Source organism: Suricata suricatta, chromosome 8 (genome assembly GCF_006229205.1).
Source record: "Suricata suricatta isolate VVHF042 chromosome 8, meerkat_22Aug2017_6uvM2_HiC, whole genome shotgun sequence".
NCBI lineage: Eukaryota > Metazoa > Chordata > Mammalia > Carnivora > Herpestidae > Suricata > Suricata suricatta.
This window is the reverse complement of record NC_043707.1, coordinates 40,606,759-40,627,894: the sequence shown is the minus strand read 5'-3', so window position 1 is coordinate 40,627,894 and position 21,136 is coordinate 40,606,759. Positions and strand designations below refer to the sequence as shown.

Genomic DNA, 21,136 nt, shown 5'->3' with positions numbered 1-21,136 from the left:
GGTCGGGGACGGGGCGGGGCCCGGCGTGCGGCGGGGGCGGGGGGGAGGCGAGCGGGCAGGTCCGCCGGCTGGCAGTCTGCAAAGAGCTGTGTTCCTTCCTGAGTTTCCCGGAGGTGCTTTACGGCAGCGTTTGCAAAGCGCAGCGCCAAGTACTAGAGGGGGAGTCAGAAAGGTAGGCTCGCCCTCCCCACCCCCCCGAAGGTTAGTCTGCAGCACTGACGGGGAGGGAGGCGGGAACGCGGTAGTAAGCAGCGGTAAGGAAAGACTCTCAGGCGCTAAATAGATGGCAGGCTTCGTGAGTTGAGGATTAAAAGAAAGAATTCTCTCTAGGGATCAGGGATCGAGCCCAGAAGCACGGATAGGATTGATGTTAGTTACCAAGAAAAACGGAAAGTGTAAGCATGTACGGCACTTACTTATATAGATGAACCATTAAAATATAATTTATTAAGCTCAAGGGCAGTGGATAAAGGAGCCAGAGCCCCTAACTACTTGGAAAGCTTCAAGAAGGAATTCAAGCTTGGGTAGGATTTTGCAGGAACAGAAGGGGAGCGTGTACAAAGCACTGGACGTATGCAGAGGTTGGATGAAGTAAGCTGTCGGTTTTGTGTTAGGTAGAGTACTCTTAGGAAGCGAGTCTAAGTATTTTGGCCATAAATAAGACCAAAGCACTGCGCTCAAAGATTTTTATCTGTGGAGACTTGAATATTTAATGATTAGATGTATTCTCAGAATTCTGTGGGAGTCCACTAGAGTAGCTTTCAGAGAGGTCTTCATGGAGGAGGTGATAAAGCAACAAGCGTGGTTGGTATATTTGAAGAGCCAATAAGTAGTAAAAATGGTGTGGGTGGGTAACTGGGCATAAGGTTGTAAATATAGGGGTAGTTGTGCTTTCTGGAACATCTTGAAAGTCTGGAAGTCATGCCAACCTGAGTGTAAGCACCTGTAAAATATCGTAAAAGAAAAATGATGTGAACAGACTTTTTCAAAAGATAAATGAGATGGACAGAAGAATAGATGAGCTAGAGAAAAGATAGAAATGGAGACCAGTAGTTCAGAGCTCACCAAATCAATAAAATGAGAAAATTTGAGATCCAGAACAGGGAATGAAGAGGGAGAGGACATCTGTTAGAGATCTTTAAAAGATGAGATTGAAAGAACGAGCTTGCTGCCAGAAATCCCCTAAATTGGAGAGTTGGGTAACTGTAAGGTAAAATGTACAGCAGGAGAAGCAGTTTTCCCAGGAGGAGGAGGAGGAGGAGGAGGAGTTCAGTTCTGGGGTCTTCAGTGGTTGGTGTCCTTAGTGAAAACACCTTTAGGAGGAAGATGTTAAAGGCGCCTGGGTGGCTTCGTCTGTTGAGCATCAGACTCTTGATTTCTGCTCAGGTCATGATCTTATGGTTGTGAGATCGAGCCCTGAGTCAGGCTCTGCGTTGGGCATGGAGCCTGGTTGAGATTCTCTTTTTCTCTCTCTCTCTCTGCCCTTCCCATGTGCATGCATGCACACTCTGTCTCTCCTCAGTAGATAGATAGAGAGATAGATAAAATTTTAAAGAGAAGGAAGATCTTAAAAGCTGCATTCTAGAGACACCTGGCTGGCTCAGGCAGAAGAGCATGTGACTCTTGATCTCAGGGTTGTGAGTTCAAGTCCCACACTGAGCGTAGAGATAACATAAAAATAAATAAGTAAACAACTTTTTGTTTAAAGGCCTAATTCTAGGGAATTGAGTATGAATAGGAAGTGAAGAAAGGAAGGCAGGTGCAGCCTGCTTTTTGAATGTGCTTCTGTACGCTAGACCAGTAGCCTACTAGACATGACACTTGAAAGTCTCTTAGAGCCCACAGATTCAGCATACTCAATAATGAACTCCTATAGGTCTGTGGGAAGATATGAAAAAGAAAATATGAGTTGTAGAACCTAGGTTGTAGTTATACAGTGTTCACTATAAAATCTGTCAACTTTTGTGCATTTTTGAAAATTTTCATAAAATATTGAAAAAAATAAGTGATCATCTCTACCCTCCAACTCTTCCTACCCCAGTGGGCCCTATCTCAATAAACAGGACCACCACTTACTCAGTTGTTTAGGCAAGAGACCTGGGAATCGCTCTCCTTCTCCCCCCGCTTTTTTTTGTTAATATAATTTATTGTCAAATTTCTCCTCCCTTCTATTCCAGGCAGTCACCAAATCTCCTAAATAGCTCCTAAATCCCTCAACAGTAGAGCTGTACCTTATACCAAGGTTACGTTCTAAAATCAGTACATAAGGCAAAAGTTACATAGTGAACATAATCTTTGGAAATCCCTTAAATCAATCATAAGATACAGTGACCATATTCTTAAGTGTATAACTCTGTGCACAAAATGTGCAGGTAAGTATATATGTCCATAGGAAGGCACAGTATGTAATAAGAGTATATACAGTATAACATTAGAGTATTTTTACTTTATAAAAAAAGGGAGATCGGGGCACCTAGGTGGCTCACTCAGTTGACTATCGACTTTGGCCTAGGTCCTGATCTCACAGTTCATGGTTCTGAGCCTCACCACAGACTCTGTGCAGAGCCTGGAGCCTGCTTCAGATTCTATGCCTTCCTCTCTCTCTGCCCCTTCCCCTCTCATGCTCTCAGTCTCTCAAAAATAAATAAAAATGTTTACAAAAATTATTTTAAAAGTCTCCTTTTATATCTTGTTTGCTAAGAGCTTTTTTTTTCTTTTTCCAAGTAATTTCTAGCCCCAACATGGGGCTAGAACTCACAACCCTGAGATCAAGAGTCGCATGCTTTACCAAATGAGCCAGCCAGGCACACTCACTAAGAGTTTTGTATCATATATATATGTTAAATGATATTAAATATTTTTCCTGCAGCTATGGATATGATCTATGATTTTTCTTGTTTGGTTTGTTAATGTGGTAAATTCATTAATTGACTTTTTAAAAAGTTAAACTTAGCTTGTATTACTAAAATAATAATAAACATAACTTAGACATAATGTGTCATTTGTTTTTATATATAGCTGGATTCAGCTTCCTATTTTCTTAGAATTTTTCTATCATTGTTCATGAATGGGATTTACCTGTAACTTCCCTTCCTCATACTATCAATCTTTAGAAACAAGATTACATATTTTGTGATTTTTATGAGGTGGTCAGTTAGATGCAGCCACTAGAGGGTGGGGAAAAAAAACTCACAGGTCTTAGAAACAGGAGACCCATTTTTGTAGGTTAAAAGAAAAAAAGGCTTTCACAGGGCCACATCGGAAAGACAACAGAAGGGCTTAGAACTGACTAGTTTGAATAGTTGTGGCCAGCTTTGGATTATAGTGCTGGGCCCTAGTGGCCTGGCACCTGGCCCTGGGATGATTAAGGCAGAAGAGTGTCGCCTCCTGGGGTGAAAAGGGCTGGACAGAGGAGGGGTGGCTCTGCATGATGCTTCTAGCTGGGCCATCTCTTTTTTTGCTAATTTTTTTTAATGTTTTTTATTTTATTTTTGAGAGACAGATAAAGATAGCACGAGGAGGGGAGGGGCAGAGAGAGAGGGAGACACAGAATCCAAAATAGGCTTCAGGCTCTGAGCTGTCAGCACGGGGGGGGGGGGGGGGGGGGGGGGGGGGGGGGGGGGGGGGGGGGGGGGGGGGCATGCACAGGAAACGGGCAGAAGGAGAGGGGAAATACAGAACCTGAAGCAGGTTCCAGGCTCTGAGCCATCAGTAGAGACTGATGTGGGGCTTGAACTCACGAACTGTGAGATCATGACCTGAGCCGAAGTCGGATGCTTAACCGATGGAGCCTCAGGTGCGCCACAAATCTTCCACATCTTCACTAATTTTCTTGTCTACTGAAAAGTATGTGACAATCTCTACTATGATCAGGTATTTGTTTAATTTTTGCTTCAAATACATGGAGATCATGTTATTGGGTACAAAAAATTTATATATTCCTGGTGAATTGAACTCTAACTTTTTTTAAAAAACCATTGAACCTTTTTATAATTATAAGTATCTTTCATTATCTTTAGTAAAAAGTATAATAGTTGGATCTAAAAAATTTTTTTCTGGGGCGCCAGGGTGGCTCAGTTCATTGGAGCAACTTTGGTTCGGGTCACCATCTCGCAGACCTCACAGTTTGTGGGTTTGAGCCCCATATCAACAGGAGCCTGCTTTGGATTCTATGTCTTCCTCTTTCTGCCTCTTCCCTTCTCATTCGTCTCTCTCTCTCTCTCTCTAAAATAAATAAAACAGGGGCGCCTGGGTGGCTCAGTCGGTTGGGCCTCCGACTTCGGCTCAGGTCAGATCTCACGTTTGTGGGTTCGAGCCCCGCGTCGGGCTCTGTGCTGACAGCTAGCTCAGAGCCTGGAGCTGCTTCTGGTTCTGTGTCTCCTTCTCTCTCTGCCCTTCCCCCTCTCATGCTCTGTCTCTCTCTCTATCAAAAATAAATAAAACATTAAAAAATATTTTTAATCCAGTCAGACAACCATTGTCTTTTTTAAAATTAATTAATTTATTATTTTGAGGGGTGGGAGGGAGGAGCATAGAGAGAGGGAGACAAAGAATCCCAAGCAGGCTCTGTGCTGTCAGTGCAAAGCCTGACATGGGGCTTGATCTCACAAACCATGAGATCGTGACCTGAGCTGAAATCAAGAGTCGGATGCTTAACTGACTGAGCCACCCAGGTTCCCCCAAACTGAATAGTTTCTATACTTTTTCCCTTCCCTCCCCTTCCCTTCCTTTCCCATCCCTTCCCCTCTTCTTACAGCTTCATTGGGATGTAATTCACTTACCAGATAACTCACTCATTTAAAGTAGTGCCTGACTGGCTCAGTCAGGAGACATGCAGCTCTTAATGTCAGTGTTGGGAGTTCGAGCCCCACACTGAATGTAGAGCTTACTTAAAAAAAAAAAAAAAGTAAAAATAAATAAATAATAAAATAAAATTCGATTAAGTGGGTTTTTAGTATATTCACAAAAGTTGTACAAACAGACCCTTTATCATTTAGATGTCACCTTCATTACCCCGTCCACCCCCCAGCCTCTGCCTGTCAGCCCTAGGTGACCACTCATCTACTTTCTGTCCTTACAAGAGTTTTTCCTACTCTGTAAATTCCATATAAAAGGAATCATTCAATATGTGGCCTTTTATGTCCACCTCCTTTTACTTCACATATTTTCAAGGTCCATCCATATTGTAGCATATATAAATACTTCCTTACTTTTTATGGCTGAGTAATATTCCATTGTATGGGTATAACACATTGTATCCATTCACTGGCTGATGGATGGTCCAGTTGTTCCATTTTTTCCTATTATTAGTTCTACCACAAATAATCATGTACAAGTTTTTATGTGAACAAATCTTATCATTTCTCTTGGGTGTATACCCAGGGGCAGAATTTTGGGGTCATATGGTGATCCTATGTTTAACCTTTGAGGAACTGCCAAATTGTTTTCCAAAGTGGCTGTACTATTTTACATTCCCAGCAGCAACATGTGAGGGTTCCAGATTTTCCACATCTTCGTCAACCCTCGCTACTTTCTTTTCTATTTTAGCATTCTGGTGGGTGCGAGATGAAGTATTTTTCATTGTGGTTTTGATATGCATTCCCTACTGGCTAATGATGCTAAGCATTTTTCCATGTACTTATTGGCCATTTGTATCCGTTGTTTTAATGTTTATTTGTTTTGAGAGAGAGTGCCAGCATGAGCAGGGGAGGGGCAGAGAGAGAGGGAGAGAGAGAGAATCCCAAGCAGGCTTCGCGCTGCCGGCAAACAGCCCAATGCAGGGCTCACATGGTCTCACAGCCATGAAATCATGACCTGAGCTGAAATCCAGAGTTGGCGCTCAACGCACTGAGCCACCCAGGCGCCCCTGCATGTCTTCTTTGGACTGGTGTTTGTTCAAGTCCTTTGCCCGTACTTAACTGGTTATTTGTCTTTTTACTACTGAATTGTAAGAACTCTTTGTAGATTCCTGTTAAAAGTCCTTTATTATGTCTATGATTTGCCAATATTTCCTCCCACCCTGTGGATTGTCTTTTCACTTTTTTGTTTGAGTAAACTCTACCCCAAATGTGAGGCTCGAACTCACGACCCCGAGATCAAGAGTTGCATGTTCCGCTAACTGAGCCAGCCAGGTGCCCTTGTGTTTTCACTTTCATGATGGTATCTTTTGAAGCACAAAAGTTTTAAACTTTATATAGTCTAATCTATTTTTTTCCTTTAGTTGTTTATGCTTTGGGTGTTATATCTAGAAAGCCTTTGCCTAACCTAAGGTCACAAAAATTTACTCCTGTGCTTGTTTTCTTGTAAGAATTTTATGTTTTTATGGCTTTGTCCCATTTAGAGCTAAATTTTGTATATCACATGAGGTATGGGTCCGCTTTCATTCATCTGTATGTACAAATGGATACCCACGTGGATATACAATTGTCCCAGGGTTGTGTATTGAAAAGGCTGTTTTTGTCCCTATTGGATTTTTGGCACCATGCTGAAAATCAATTGACCATAAATGTGAGGGTTCATGCTGACTCTGACTTCTAGTCCACTGACCTGTCTTCCCCTTATGCCAACACCACACTGCCTTGATTCCTGTAGCTTTGTAGCAAGCTTTGAAATTGAGAAGCGTGGGTCCTCTGAATGTTGTGGCTTTTAATTTTTGTAACTGTTTATTTTTGAAAAAGAGAGAGAGGAAGAAAGAATCCAAAGCAGGTTTCACGCAGTCAGCCCAGAGCCCAACACGGGGCTCGAACTCACAAACGACAGGATCATGACCTGAGCTGAAGTTGGGCTCTTAACCTACTGAGCCACCCACGTGCCCCTCTTGTGGTCTTTAAAGGTAATTTGTTTTATTCTGACCGCTTTTACTGTTTTCCGTGTCTTTGGCTTTCTATAGTGTCACTAATATATATGATAGTGAATTTCTTTTTTATTTATCCTGGTTAGGATTTGTTGGATTCTTAGATGTATGATTTAATGTGTAGATATCTTTGAGCCATTGTTTTGCCAGATATTGCCTATGTCCATCCTTTCCTTTCCTTCTGGACTCTGCTTTGACCATTTCATTGTGATATCCATATCCACCCCTCTGCATTTTCTTTCTTTTTCCGCCATTATGCATCATTTTGGGTATTTTCTTCTGACTCATATTCCAGTTCATTAATTTTTCCTTTGCTATTTCTTTTTTTCTTTTCTTTTAATTTTTTTAATGTTTATTTCTTATTGAGCCAGAGATAGAGCGTGAGTGGAGGAGGGGCAGACAGAGAGGGAGACAGAATCTGACGCAGGCTCCAGGCTCCGAGCTGTCAGCACAGAGCCCAATGCGGGGCTCCAACCCACAAACCATGAGATCATGACCTGAGCCGAAGTTGATGCCTAAGGACTGAGCCACCCAGGCGCCCCTCCTTTACTATTTCTAATCTGCTGGTAAAACTCTGTTTCAGTTCTTAGTTTTGGGTATTGTAGTTTTAAGTTCTAGAATTTACATTTTTTACTTCTGTTTAACATTTTTAATACTGTTTTTTAAGTTTCCATTTCCCAGCTAACTTTTCCATTCGTGACTTTGTAATCTGTGCTGCGCATTTCAAGGAGGAGAGCCTATGAGCCCACTTTATGACCTGTTCTACCTACTGTTCTTATTCATGCTGTCTGATATCCTTGGGTTATCTTTGTGTACTAGCCATTGCTTTTGAAAATATTTATAGAAGCACCTTGAGGTTCAAGGTAATATGGTCTTCCTCTAAAGAGAACTTATGATTTACCAGCTCCTGAGGGCACTAGCAATTCAGAACCATGTGACTGAGATTTTCACCCTAGCCCCTCCCTGCAGCTGCAATTCCAGTTCAGTCTTTTCTAGAACAAAGCCTCAAGGCCTAGCAGCCTTCAGAGGACACTTCACTTCTCCACTTTGCCCTCTTCAGTATCTCTGCCTTTCAATTCAGCAATTCCTCAAATCTTGTTACTTTTCTGATGCTTTTCTTTTTAAGTTTACTTATTTATTTTGAGAGAGAGAAGGAAGCAGGGGGGAGGCAGAGAGAAGGAGAGAGAACCCCAAGCAGGCTCTGCACTATCAGCCCAGAGTCTGAGGCAGGTCTGCGCTCACAAGCCATGAGGTCATGACCTGAGCCGAAACGAAGAGTCGGCACTTAACCAGCTGAGCCACCCAGGCACCCCACTGATGCTTTTAAGATGACTTTATCTTCGAAAAAGCTGGGATCCTCATTGTGCTCTTGGATCAGTCCTGGTTGGTCTAAGTCAGTCATGATAACCTTCTTTCTCTATGCCTGAGGTGGGCATATGACCCACTTTGGGGGGGAAAAAACACAAAAGAAAAACTCCTGGAAGTTTGTGGATGAATTCTTGTGCCCTTCTGAAAGAGCTGCTTGTGAAGCAGAGCCCTTTCTCTTCTTTTAAGAAAGCTTTTTTTAATGTTTATTTTTTGAGAGACAGAGAGAGACAGAATGTGAGCAGGGGATGGGGCAGAGAGAGAGGGAGACACAGAATCTGAAGCAGGCTCCAGGCTGAGCTGTCAGCACAGAGCCGGACACAGGACTCAAACCCATGAAATGAGAGATCACAACCTGAGCCAAAGTCAGATGCTTATGCAACTGAGCCACCCAGGCGCCCTGAGCCCTTTCTCTATGTGCTTCAGAATGACGTTATGTAAGTAAGCCACGCTTGAATCTATGGCAACCCTCTTATGACTCAGGGAAAAACCAAGAAGATTGTAGGGATATCACTGCATGGCTCTTGGTACTATTGAGCTAAGAGCTCTGAAACTCTTTACTTCTAGACTTTTTTTTTTTTATAAAGGGCTCTGATTGTTTTTTAATGTGTGTTTTTGAGAGAGGGAGGAAGAGAGTATGAACAAGGAGAGCAGAGAGAGAAGGGGAGAGAGAGAACATGAGCCGGGAGAGCACAGAAAGAGAGAGAGAGAGAGGGAGATACAGAATCCAAAGCAGGCTCCAGGCTGTCAGCATAGAGCCTGATGTGGGGCTCAAACCCACGAACCATGAGATCATGCCCTGAGCCGAAGTCAGACGCTTAACGGACTGAGCCACCCAAGCGCCGCTTCTAGACTTCTAAAGGAAATAATAGAACATCCTTATGGTTTCACTGTCGCTCAGATTTTCTGTTGTATGCGGCCCACCGCATTCCAAACTGCCATATCTTCAGGACTCAGCTCCAGAGGCCACTGCCTCAGAGAGGCCTTCCTGAAATCCCCACACTAGCACACTTAGGGTCCCTCATCATGGTTGTGGAGTGACAGTTTTCCTCTCTGGGCTGTAAAGTCCTTAGAAACAGAGACCACAGTCAGGTCTGAGAGCCCTGCCCAATACCAGCCACGGGTAGCCTCTAAATTATTATCCAAATAGACAAACAAAGGGTCAAGAGCCCAGGTACATGGGGAAATGGGATAAAAATCCTGGAGGATATGAATTAAGGTGTGTGCAGTTATGCTTCTTCTAACACATGAAAACTTTTAAGAATCATTGCAGAAGAGTTGGAGTGGTCATCGTGAGAAAGGGTGTGAATGTTTATCTGGTACAAGTGAGAGCTGCCAAGTGGCGGTAAGGACCCCGCTGGGATTCGACCCCATGAACGTGCACTGGCACGTACCGGCAGAACTTGGAGATTCCCTCCAACAGTGTTCGGCTGGCTGGGCGCGTGAGAGGGGTGGGGCATTAAATTGATCCAAAGACGGGGACTCGCAAGACAGACTGTTTTCTAATGAAGTAAATAAAAGTAGCTATGGAATTTTATTTATTTACTTTTTTATTTTTTAAGTTTATTTATTTTGAGAGAGAGAAAGAGAGAGCACAAGTAGGGGAGAGGCAGAGAGAAGGAGGGACCGGATCCCAAGCAGGCTCTTCGCTGCCGTCTGCGCCACCCAGGCACCCTTGGAATTTTATTTTTATGTTTTATTTTTATGTTTGTTTATTTTGAGAGAGAGTATGTGCACAATGCGTGTGAGTAGGGAAGGAGCAGAGGAAGAGAGAGAGAGAATCCCAATGTGGGTCTCAATCTTGCCACCGTGAGATCATGACCTGAGCCAAAATCAAGAGTGCTTAACAGACTGCACCACCCAGGTACCCCTACTTCCCCTCTCCCACTAAAGCAAGTCTTAAAATTCAAAGCCGTACCCTTTTGTTCCAGACTGGAGAGTACCCCTGGCTGCACCACCCATCCCCCGAGGGCTTTCCCCATCACCCCCTTGCTGTGGACGAGCTTGAGGGGGAGGATCTGTGCACACTCACATGCATTTTTCTGGGGAGGGTGCCAAAGGGGTCCATGATCAAGAAAGGCAAGAACCACCGCCTTGGAGTTGGCTCCCGGGTGTGGCCCACGGTGTGGCTGGGGGCTTGAGGAGTCGGTGTAGCCCTTGCTTATGGAGGAGAGGTGGTGGGCATGGTGGCAGGTGTGCCGACTCGAGTGTCAGAGGCCTGGGCTGTGCCACGCCCCAGTTTTCTCCTCCCTGAGCTGGAACTGATAATCACAGCGCCTTCCCTCAGAGCTCGCATGAGGATTAAATGAGTTAGTACACGGGCTCCTGGGGGCCCAGTCAGGACCCCCCAGGTTATCATCTCATGCTCCTGAGTTCGAACCCCATGGCGGGTTCCTCACTGGCAGTGCAGAGCCTACTTGGGGCTCTTTCTTTCTCTGTCCCTCCCCCACTCATACTCTCTCAATATAAAAAAAATCTAACAAAATGTTTTCTTAAATAAATGAGTTAAGGGGCACCTGGGTGGCTCAGTTGGTTGGGCCTCCGGCTTCGGCTCAGGTCAGATCTCACGTCCGTGGGTTCGAGCCCCGTGTCGGGCTCTGTGCTGACAGCCAGCTCAGAGCCTGGAACCTGCTTCCGGTTCTGTGTCTCCTTCTCTCTGTGCCCCTCTCATGCTCTGTCTCTCTCTGTATCTAAAATAAATAAAACATTTAAAACAATTAAAAAAAATAAATGAGTTAATAAATGCAAATGCTTAAGACCATGGCTGGCACTCAGTAGAAGCTGATTTTTATTGGAGCTAATTGGCAATGCTGCAGGGGGACACGCGTCTGGACTTGGGAGGTGGCATTTGAGAGCACATAAAGCACAAGACTGAAGCATTCTATCCCCTGTGACACTGTGTGACCCGGGGCAAGCTCCTTAACTGCTCTGTGCCCGTGTCTCACCTGTAGGATGGGGACAATGACCGCAGTAACCGGCTCGTAGGACTGGTGCAGAGGCTCCATGCAGGCTTGAAGCAGGGACTTCTACTCAGGGAATATTGCTTGTTTGATTTTTTAGGCAGGCTCTGTGCCTGGCGCAGGGCCTGAACTCATGACCCTGAGGTGAAGAGTTACATGCGCTAGGACTGAGCCAGTCAGGCGCCCTGCTGCTGGCATTATTATTATTCTTGCTCTCTAGGGACATTCAGCCTCCTCACTGTGAAGAGAGACTAACCTAAGGCCCCTCCACCTGCCCCTCCTGCGTCATGGTATTCCCCTCCAAGAGTGCCCCCCCATCTGTCCTTCTACCTCCTTCCCATCTCTCCCCAGCTCCACCTGTAGCGATCCCACTCCTGAAACCCCACACCATCCATAAAGCCTTCCCAACTCAGAACCCCAGAGTTGAACCAATCACATGCCTTGGTGGGTGTGCCTCGCCCCCAGGCCTTCCTGCCCCTCTCGCTGCACCTCTCTCCATTCTTTGCACAGCAAAGGGCCAGAAGGCCGTCCCCCAACAGCTGCTGAATGGAGATCAAAGACTTGATGATTCTACTGGCCCAGGATGTTCACATGTTCAAGGGAAGAGGGAGGAGTCCACAAAAGACTAATCTGCCCTGAACACTCAGACAATGGCCAGACCACATGGAAAAACAGAACTCAGGGCACTCACACCCTGCAATCACCTGTCCAGGAAGTCAACTCCTCATCTACAATAAACCCAGGTAATCCATAGATCCCGTCTGCATGAAGTCAGACTCTCTGTAGGGACAATTCAGAAAGCTAACCGCTAACTTCTAGAATAGTTGGCTCCAAATGGCCAGCACCGACAGCTCCCCGTAAGTTTTGTCCATGTTGCGACTTAGGACTAGCCAGAGAAAGTCAAATACGCACCCCCAACCAGTCATACTGGAGGCCCGGCTTCTGGTCACCAGCCTTCCAGCTTCCCCACACCAACAGCCTCCAGAGAAGGCACCAGGCACCTCAATCTTTCAGCTAAAAACAAAGCGTTACCACCCCTCCTTGAGTCTCTTTTAAAATGCAAAATAAAAAATTTTTTAAAAATGCAGGCAACCAAGGCTGACTGACCCCCCACTGTAGCAAGTTCTGAATCAATAGCCTTTACTTTTTCTCACTTGCTTCGTCTTCATTTATTTCCACAAGGCCCAGGAATGGCAGCCCAGGGAGCAAGGCACAGAGCTCTGAGCCCTCGGACGACAGTTGCTGGCTGGTCTGCTGGAAACACTGATCAGACCTTTGGACTCAGCCGAGCCTGGCTGGAGATGCCAAATTGACTCAGATTAAATCCCTGGGGCATAAAATCACAAAAGAGTTTTTGTTAGTCGCTGATTGGGAGGGAGGGGCCCCAGAGATCTGGGAAAAGGGTAGGACCTCTGGGAATAGAGAAATGAGGGAGAGGCAGGAACTTTGCCTCCAGCGAGCTAGGGGGTCGCCTGGAGCTACTCTGATGGGCTGGAGAGTGCAGTCAAGATTCCTATCTGACTTCTGCCAAGATTCTTTACTCAATCCAGAGACGTTTACTGAGTGCCCCCTTCTGGGTGCTAGAGGTGGGACCGGCCAGGCCACTGGCTTCCTGGGGCCCACACCCTAGTGGGGGGAGGTGGCCAGAGAAGTAAGACAGTTTCATAAGCGGTCAGTGCGCCGAGGAAAATGACATGGGATGGTGCCCTAGAAGAAAGGGTGCTGAGGGGGGGCACGCATCAGGAAGAGTGGCTGGGGGGGGCCTCTTGGAGGGATGACATTTGAGCCAACACCCAAAGTTAACCAACTCTCAGGGGAAATGGTTTTCCGGGCAGAGGGAGCAGGTTGAGCAAAGACCCTGAGGTGAGACCTAGGTGTGACATAAGGTCCAAAAAGGTGGGTGTGGCCGGAGCTGTGCTGACCGCGGGTAATCCTGGCGAGACTGAGAGGGACACCCAGGGACACCACGAGCAAAGATCCTTCCAAGCCATTCTAAGAGTTCAGATTCTATTTTAGTCCCAGTATAGTAGGGGGTTGTTGGAAGAAGGCACTGAATGGCTTACTTGCTTAACCTGCTTTGTCAAGGCCCCAGAAGCTTTCCTTTGCCGACAGCTTGTCAAGATCCCGGCAGGAATCAGAAGCGTGCCTGTGGGGTGCCAGTGCTAAGGAGAGAAAATGTGGACCAGACCCAGTTGCTCCACGTCACAACCAGAATCCTTTGCTGAGTAAGACCAAAAGGGCCACGGGTTGTGTTATAAACCACTGAAACTGCACACTAAATTTTTGTGCGTGTGTACACCCTACTTTAGTGAGGAACTCCGAGTTTTTTCAAACTCTCAGAGGAATCTCTGCCACCAAAAAAAGCCAGAAAGGGAGAAGGTTGACTCCTGTGCTTGCACATGCATGAGGCTTCTCAACAGGGACACACAAACGTCATCCCCAGGAGGAGAGGGGCGGGGCTGGACTGGGAACCTTCCACTGTGTACCACGTGCTTTACCTATTTTTAAAAGGCCACTTCAGCGTAAAGGACTGAAGCTGGAGAGGAATGGATGGGTGGGGAAGGAGGTGCTAAAGTCTTGGTGTGGCCGGGGAGGGGCAGTGACAAATCTGCTGGTCCTGACTTGACTGCCCCACCCCTAGCCTGGCTCCCAGGCCTCACCCTGGAGAGCCCGCCCAGAGAGGCCGCCCCTGGCCTTGAGCCTGCCCCGGGCTCAGCTGCCCAGTGAGCACCAACCTCCCCACTCCGAGCAAGGGACAGGAACAGATGCCCTTTGCTCGGGTCACCCAAGCCACTGTTCTCTGCCCATGTCCCTGGCCCCTCGGACCCCCAAACCTTCGTAGAGAGAAGCCCGAGGGTCCTGACCCGCTGGTGACCCCACCAGGTACCCTTGGCTCGGATCTGAATACACCTCTGTTCCCAACCCCTCGGTTTGGACCTGCTTCGTCTCCCCCTCCGGGACCACCTGTTCTCAGCTGTCAGCCAGTGGGCAAGGACCAGCCTCCCTGGGGTGTTGAATCCCCCGGTGATCCAGGGCTACATGCCAGGGAGTGGAGTCAGGCGCTGATGACATGTCCCTGCCAGGATGCCTAGCAGGTGAGGGCCTCCTGGTGCACCCTTGGGGAAGGGACCAAAGTGGGACTGTGCAGGCCAGTTAAACCACAGAGCTGCTGTCCTGCTGTGGAACAATTCAGACCTTTCAGTGCCCTCCTCCTGAGGCCCCCGGAGGACATGGGGCACGTGCAGGCACATCACTTGCTCACACTTGCAGAGCCGACAGAATCCACTGCCCGTTCTTCTAACGCTGGAATCAGTGCATCATAACACTGACCAGTATTTGCGGGACGTCCAGGGGCCAGGGGCTGCGTGTATCACCTTATTAGGGCACGCCTAGGAGGCTCAGTTGGTTAAACGTCTGACCGGCTCAGGTCATGATCTCGCAGTTCACGAATTCAAGCCCCGCCTTGGGCTCTGTGCTGACAGCTTGGAGCCTGGAGCCTGGTTTGGATTCGTGTCTCCCTCTGTCCCTCCCTTGCTTGTTCTCCCTCTCTCTCTCTCTCTCAAAAATAAGCATAAAAACAAAAAAAGTGAACAGGATGCAGATGCAGACTGCCTGCAGCCCATCCGGCCGGGCGGCCGGGGCTCATGAACTAGCAGAGCTGAGCACAGCTAGAGGGTGCGTGGCCATGCTGGGCCCGCATCTGCTCTGTGGGAGAGGTGGCATTTGAGCTGACCTTGAAGAAGGAGTCAGATGTGAGGGGTGGGAAGGAGAAAAGGCATTCCCATGTGCCCCTATCACAGGCTGACCCGTGCACCCTCGCGTCCCTCCTCTGGGCGTGTGACCCTGGCTGTGGCAAGGTCAGAGTGAGAAGGAGGGACTGACCTTTGCTCCAGGATATTTGTCAGCTTCTCTAGGTGAATAAATACCAACACAGTCTTGCTAGAAATGAAGCTAGTGCTGCTGAGTACCGGGAGGTGAGGTGGGATCCCTTAAGGTGACAATTAAGGTTCCATCTCCAGGGTAAGGGAAGCTTGAACCAGAAATTATTGAGAAAGAAACTGAAATGCGGTTCCTTCATACCTGCGTTCCAGCACCCGGAGTACTACCTGGTTCACAGGCAAAGCTCCCCACGAGTGGTGCAGACGAGGGGCCTCACGCTTGCGGGTGCACACGTCCCTCATGGAGCTCAGGGACTGGGCCTCTGTAATTTAATAACGAAGAGGACTGCCGTGCCCAAGGGTTGGGGCCAGAGAGAGGGGCGGACAGAGATGGTCCTGGGAGACAGGGACTTGACTCAGAGAGACTGAGCTGGGGCTGGGTGGGGGGGGTGACGTTCCAAGTGTGGAGGGGAGGGAGGGAGGAGGGCACTGTGGCCCTGGCCCCGGTGAAGGGCTCAGCCTGTCTGGGGGGTGGGGGGGATGAGGCTGGAGAGGCGGCCATGGCCCCAGGGAAAGGCCCGGACTGTAAAGCTCAGAGCCAGAATGGATGCTGATGCTGCCAGGAGCAGGGAAGGCTGTGAGCAGAGAGGGGAGACCCCTAGGCGCACAAGGGCCCCTGTTTGTCGGCGAGGGCCTGTGAGGGCCCCCCCCCCAATGGGCCGTGGCCTGTGGACAGAGGGCACGCCCACACTTCCTCCTGCCTGACTCGCCTTCCCTTCACATCATGCCCGACTCTTCTATTTCTGACTTCAAGTCATTGGTATGTCTGCAATTCTTGCCTCTCCTCTGGCAGCCCTGCCTGCCTCTCTGGCCGGGGTGTGGAGTTTGTACCCTTATTCTTACCCTTTTATGTCTGCCTTTCTCAGGCCTTCCACACAATCTGTCGAGATTAATTTGACACCAAACTGGCTTTCTCCAGAAAGGCAGGGAAAGCTCTAGGCACAAGAGCGAGATTTTCATGTGGAGAAATTACCACAGCCCCGTGTGTCAGGCAGTCGGAGTCCTCCGTGTCCCGTAACCACTCACAAGGAAAGAAGCTATGTCTTGAGGTGCAGGTCGGAGAAATGACTTGCTCACATTCTGGCCCATAGACTGGCCTTCCCTGCTCCGCTCTGTAACGTCAGCACAGAGCCTGATGTGGGGCTCAAATCCAAGAGCTGTGAGATCATGAGCTGAGCCGAAGTCGGACACTTAACCGACTGACCCAGGTGCCCCATCTGCTGAGAAAATTCTTAATTTACGTGTACAGTTAGGTGAGGGGTTGGAAATGAGGCCAATTCTCACTTGGACCTTTATTCTCTCTTGGAAGCCTCTTTGGGCTGGGTAGATATGTTTCTGTCACCTTCCTTACTTGGGACAAAACACACGATTTCCTGCTCTTAATTCACATCTGCAGTTGATCTTGGAATTGGTCACAGTCCTCTGTGTGGCCAGTACATGAAGTGCACTCCCAGACCCAAGACGGAAACAATAGGTCGCTCTGTTTTCTGAGTGCTTGGAGTCCTTGGGCCTTGTCCCCAGCACCGCTAGGCAGCGCCTGCCCTTTGCTCTGTGACTCGGCCCATCTTCGGTCCCCGAGCACCTTTGCCCTCAGCTCCCATTCCATACCAGCTGGCCCACAGCACCGCACACGCGGGGCCAGGAGCCCGCCACGCTGGGAAGACATGACAGGACGTGCCTCCAGACTTCCTCGTCAGGAAGACAGCTTCTGTCCAGATGGCAACATAACGTCCCCCTGCCCCCCCCCCCGCCCCCCAGTCCCTGGCACAGAGGCCAGGCCACGATCGTCCACCTGCTGTGAGAACACAGGAGTGTGTCTGCTCTGCCACTGGCAAGGCCTGGCTGCATTCTGAGCCCACCCTCAGTGGAGGACTCTGGGCATCACAACGAGGCAGCTCAAAGTCTTCACCTGAGCCAAAGTCTTGATCTATGAGGCACAACGACTAAAATAATAATAATAATAATAATAATAATTTGAACAGCACCATTAATCACAACATGGACTCTAAGCTTTTACACGCAGGCCACCATCTTTATTTGAGTTTTCACAACAACCTGGGAAGTAGATAGCTGGGTCCTGCTGTCAGCTCGCTTTCAGAGGTGACAAAGCGGCAGCTTGGCCACATGACCCCAAAAGGGCAGAACAGGGACTGGAGTCTGGATCAGCGCTGGTCCTGCGGCAGCTGACCTCTTCAGGACCCAGGGCTGAGTCTCGCCAGCCTCAAGGGCACCTGGACACTGTTGAATATTCTGGAAGATCTTGAAGACTAAGCTGAGTGGAAGTTTGCATCAGAGGGACAGGTCCTGGCCAACTGTTCTCCATCCCCATAATCGGCTCCATCCTACTGAATCTGTCGATCCGTTGGGTTGAGACTATAACAGAGTTGTCTGGGGAAGCTTCCAATTTAGCAGACCATGATTATCTGCAAACATGTTGGGGGGCCTGATCCGGAAGCTCTAGCTCATGGCCGTGTTTCCCAAACACATATGGAAGAAGAGATGCACACGAGTCCAAATCACTTAACACAGTTGTCAAAGTACTGACGATACTGTAAACCTAATGGCTGCCAAGGGTATGTCCAATCACTTCATTCAGTTCCATAAAGATCTACTGAGCACTCCCTGTTTGCAGAATGCTGAGGAACAGACAGATAGGTGGCTCAGGGAGAGGTACTCTTCAGCTGAAATATAGAAATCAAATCAAGAAGAATTCTGACTTTGGGAGTTTCTGGCCAGATTTAATGACTTCACAGCAATGACCAGGAGACTAGAGTGTCCCATCCGTGTCTCCATCCCCAAACGGGTCACATTCTGTTTCTGCATTATTTCATCACCCCAGAGCCAGCTGAGCCAATGACAGGACAAGACAATGACCAGAAAGTGCTGGAATGTGTCCAGAGCTGAGGTATTCAACTCATTCATGGACTCATCCCACAAGCACTTATTAAATGCCTACTATGTGCAAGACGAGGTGGTGAGTACAATGGTAGATGTGGCCGAGTGAGCCCCCCACCCTCCCGGTTCCTTGAAGAGAACAGGCCATTGACATAACCTGTGGGAAGTGTGCCAACTGGGCCAATGCAAAGCCCAGTGGTCAGGAGAATAGCATCGGTGAAAGAAAACAGTGTGAACCAACATGACGGGACCCTGGGAATCAACAGCTGGAGGTCAGCCTGGTGTGTAGCTGTTGGGAAAAGAGCGGCTTTTCTGGAACAAAAGAGCTGAGCAAACCAGAATTTGGAGAGGGAGAAAGGCAAACACCAGGCTTTCTGAAAATGGTTGCTATGGCCACAAACCAAAAGGCAGACAGTTTCATATTAGTTCCTGGGCCCCACCTGTCCCATCGGTATTTTCATCAGCCTTATCTGGGGTAGTCCCACGGGAGACAGTAGTTAAAAATTGGGGGCCAAATATTCCATTTCTCTTTGTGTCTTTGTTTCCAAGTCTGTTCAGATGAGGACTGTGCACAGAGTGAGCGCTTACAGCTCTAAGTAAGCTCTGCTGAGACCACAGTCATGTTGAGCGATCTTATTATCAAGCCACTGTGTGAAGCTCAAAGTCAGATGAATTCTTAGCCCGTCCCCCTCTGTGTGTTTTACCTGGCCTGTCTCCAGAGATACTTTTGGGTGAACACCTACTGATCATAGAGTCTCTGAAAAATGCTTCCTTTTACCCTCAAGGCGATGTCCGCACCCTTCACCTGGTACTTCACAAATTGCCGAGGTGTAGAAGACCCTTTCCTTTATACAATGTTTTCAGACCACCAAGTTACAGGAGGTGACAGTAGTAAATCTTGCGAGTGCTTTCATCCACAGCCCCTTCTTAATGGAAAGGACTATTTCTGACCTTCAGTTCACGGCAGTTACAAATGTCAAAGGCAGACCTTTCCCTCCTCCCCGGCTCCCTCCTGCTTTGCTGTGATCAGTGACACCTTCCTGTTTGGCAGCGTGTGTCCTTTTAGATAAATGAATGCTGTCACTCAGGGGCACTGAAAGGTCCCCCAGACCGAAAATATCTTCCTCTGGCCGTGTGGGCTGGGTGTTTCATCACCTGCATTGTATTCCAAGGTCTTAGCAAAGGGGCTTCCCCTCCAAACCCAGGACTATAAATATGCCTCAGGATTGGGCCTGTGTGTCACCAACAGTCCCTAGATAAACCAGCCCTCCTGGGAGGGCAGCATTAACCCATTATCTTCGAAATCTCTTTAGGGATATAAGACTAACACTGAAGATGGCTGTTGTTGGGGTTGGGGTTTTTTTAATGTTTATTTATATATTTGAGACAGTGAGAGAGAGAGAGCGAGCCAGTGGGAGAGGGGCAGAGAGAGAAGGAGTCAGAGAAACCGAAGCAGCTCCAAGCTGTCAGTGCAGAGCCCTATGCTGAGCTGGACGCGGGGCTCGAACCCACAAATCATGAGATCATGATTCAAGCCAAAGTCAGACCCTTAACCGACTGAGCCACCAGAGGCCCCGATGCTGAAGCTGTTTTAAGGAGAGGCACAGACTTGAGGCTTGGAGACAAATCTGATCAATAGTCCAGTTTTGTGGAGTGTACTAACTGCCTAAATAAGTTTATTTATTTTGAGAGAGGGAGACAGCATGAATAGGGCAGGGGCAGAGAGAGAGGGAGAGACAGAGAGAATCCCAAACAGGTTCTGCAATGTCAGCGCAGAGTGTGATGAGGGGCTCGAACTGTGAGACCCTGACTCTGACCAAGAGTATACTTACACAAAATCACAGGGGCCTCGGGTGTCCCCAGCGAGCTTACCTACCTGCCCGCAGACCTCTGAGCTTAGGTGGAAAAGTTGGGAGAGCAGGCCTGGGCACCTGGGACTCATTTGTCTGTTCTATAACATTCCAATTCAAATACTTATGTTTACCCTACAAATACAAAAAAACAAAGCACAAAGTATGAAAAAATACAGATGATACAAAGTAGCCTAAACGGTCCTTGCCTGGAAAGAACTGAAGGATTTATTGAGAAAACAAAATATAAGTGTTGAATTTCAAATAAGGAAACTATTTCTAACAGTTTAAAAAGCCCTTCATGTTTTCACTTCCCTCATCTCTTCCAGCTTAACATTCACTTCTGTTGAGTTCAGTGCTGACTTCCCCGTGGCCAGCCATCTCCAACTACCCCCAGCTCCCTGAGGCCACAGACTAGCTTCAGTGTCAGCCCCAAGAGCAAAAAGGTGCTCAAGAAACTGAGGTGGCAGCACTTGAGACCCCGGGATTTGGGGGAGCACAGGACCAATGTTGGCTAGAACTTCTATTTTTATGTTTTTGTTTTTCAAGAGCAGTTATGAAATATTTGGTTTTAAAATATTGACAAGTCAGTGGGAAAAAAAAGCTTTAAAGTAGTGAGTAGACCTAACAATACATGGATGTGGTTCATGAGTAGAGAGCAAATAAACATTTTAAAATAGTAATGACCATTAAAAAATAAAATAGTAGTGACCATTTATTATCTACTCTATGTCACCCATTTTGTATATGTAATTTATTTATTAACATAACCAATAACCTAGATCACACTTCTGGGTATAAAGCTAAACACTGTATAAGCATGTAGAGTAAAAAATCGAAAGCCTATTTTCCCCTCCTCAGCTGTGGCCGCTCTCCGCCTTTGGGCTGCATTCCTCCAAGTACGGATGGACAGACATATCTCAGCGTCATCTAGATCGGTTAGTTCCATTTTGCAGATGGGGAAACGGCGGCACAGAAACTGCCACCAAGACCACTGAGCCAGCACGTCTTGGAGTTGAGATTCAAACCCAGATCCTCTGACTCCCGAGTCAGCTCAAGCCTTCTGCTGCGCCCCGTGTGGACAACGTTTGGGAGGAAGAAACCGAGGCTCCTAGAGGTCCGGAGCCGTCGCAACCACCCAGGGCGCAGACCAGTCTGGGACAGGCAGGGGTAACTGGACTCCTGGGAGGGCTGCGTGCAGGAGAGGGCAAGGACGGCCGCGGCCGCACTGCGCAGCCTCCACCCACGCGGGGCGCTCGAGGGCAGGCGCCCCCC

General features: G+C 48.0%; 1 long non-coding RNA gene across 2 annotated transcripts; it reads left to right on the top strand.

Moving 5' to 3' along the window:
* Positions 1-82: 82 nt before the first annotated feature.
* On the top strand, positions 83-12,526 carry LOC115298229. Of its 2 annotated transcripts, none has more exons than XR_003911672.1 (3): positions 83-172; positions 11,689-11,921; positions 12,361-12,526. It is a non-coding gene; the product is annotated as an uncharacterized LOC115298229 (long non-coding RNA). The 2 variants fall into 2 exon arrangements; XR_003911673.1 differs by lacking the exon at positions 83-172 and adding an exon at positions 6,799-6,832.
* The last annotated feature ends 8,610 nt before the right edge of the window (positions 12,527-21,136 follow it).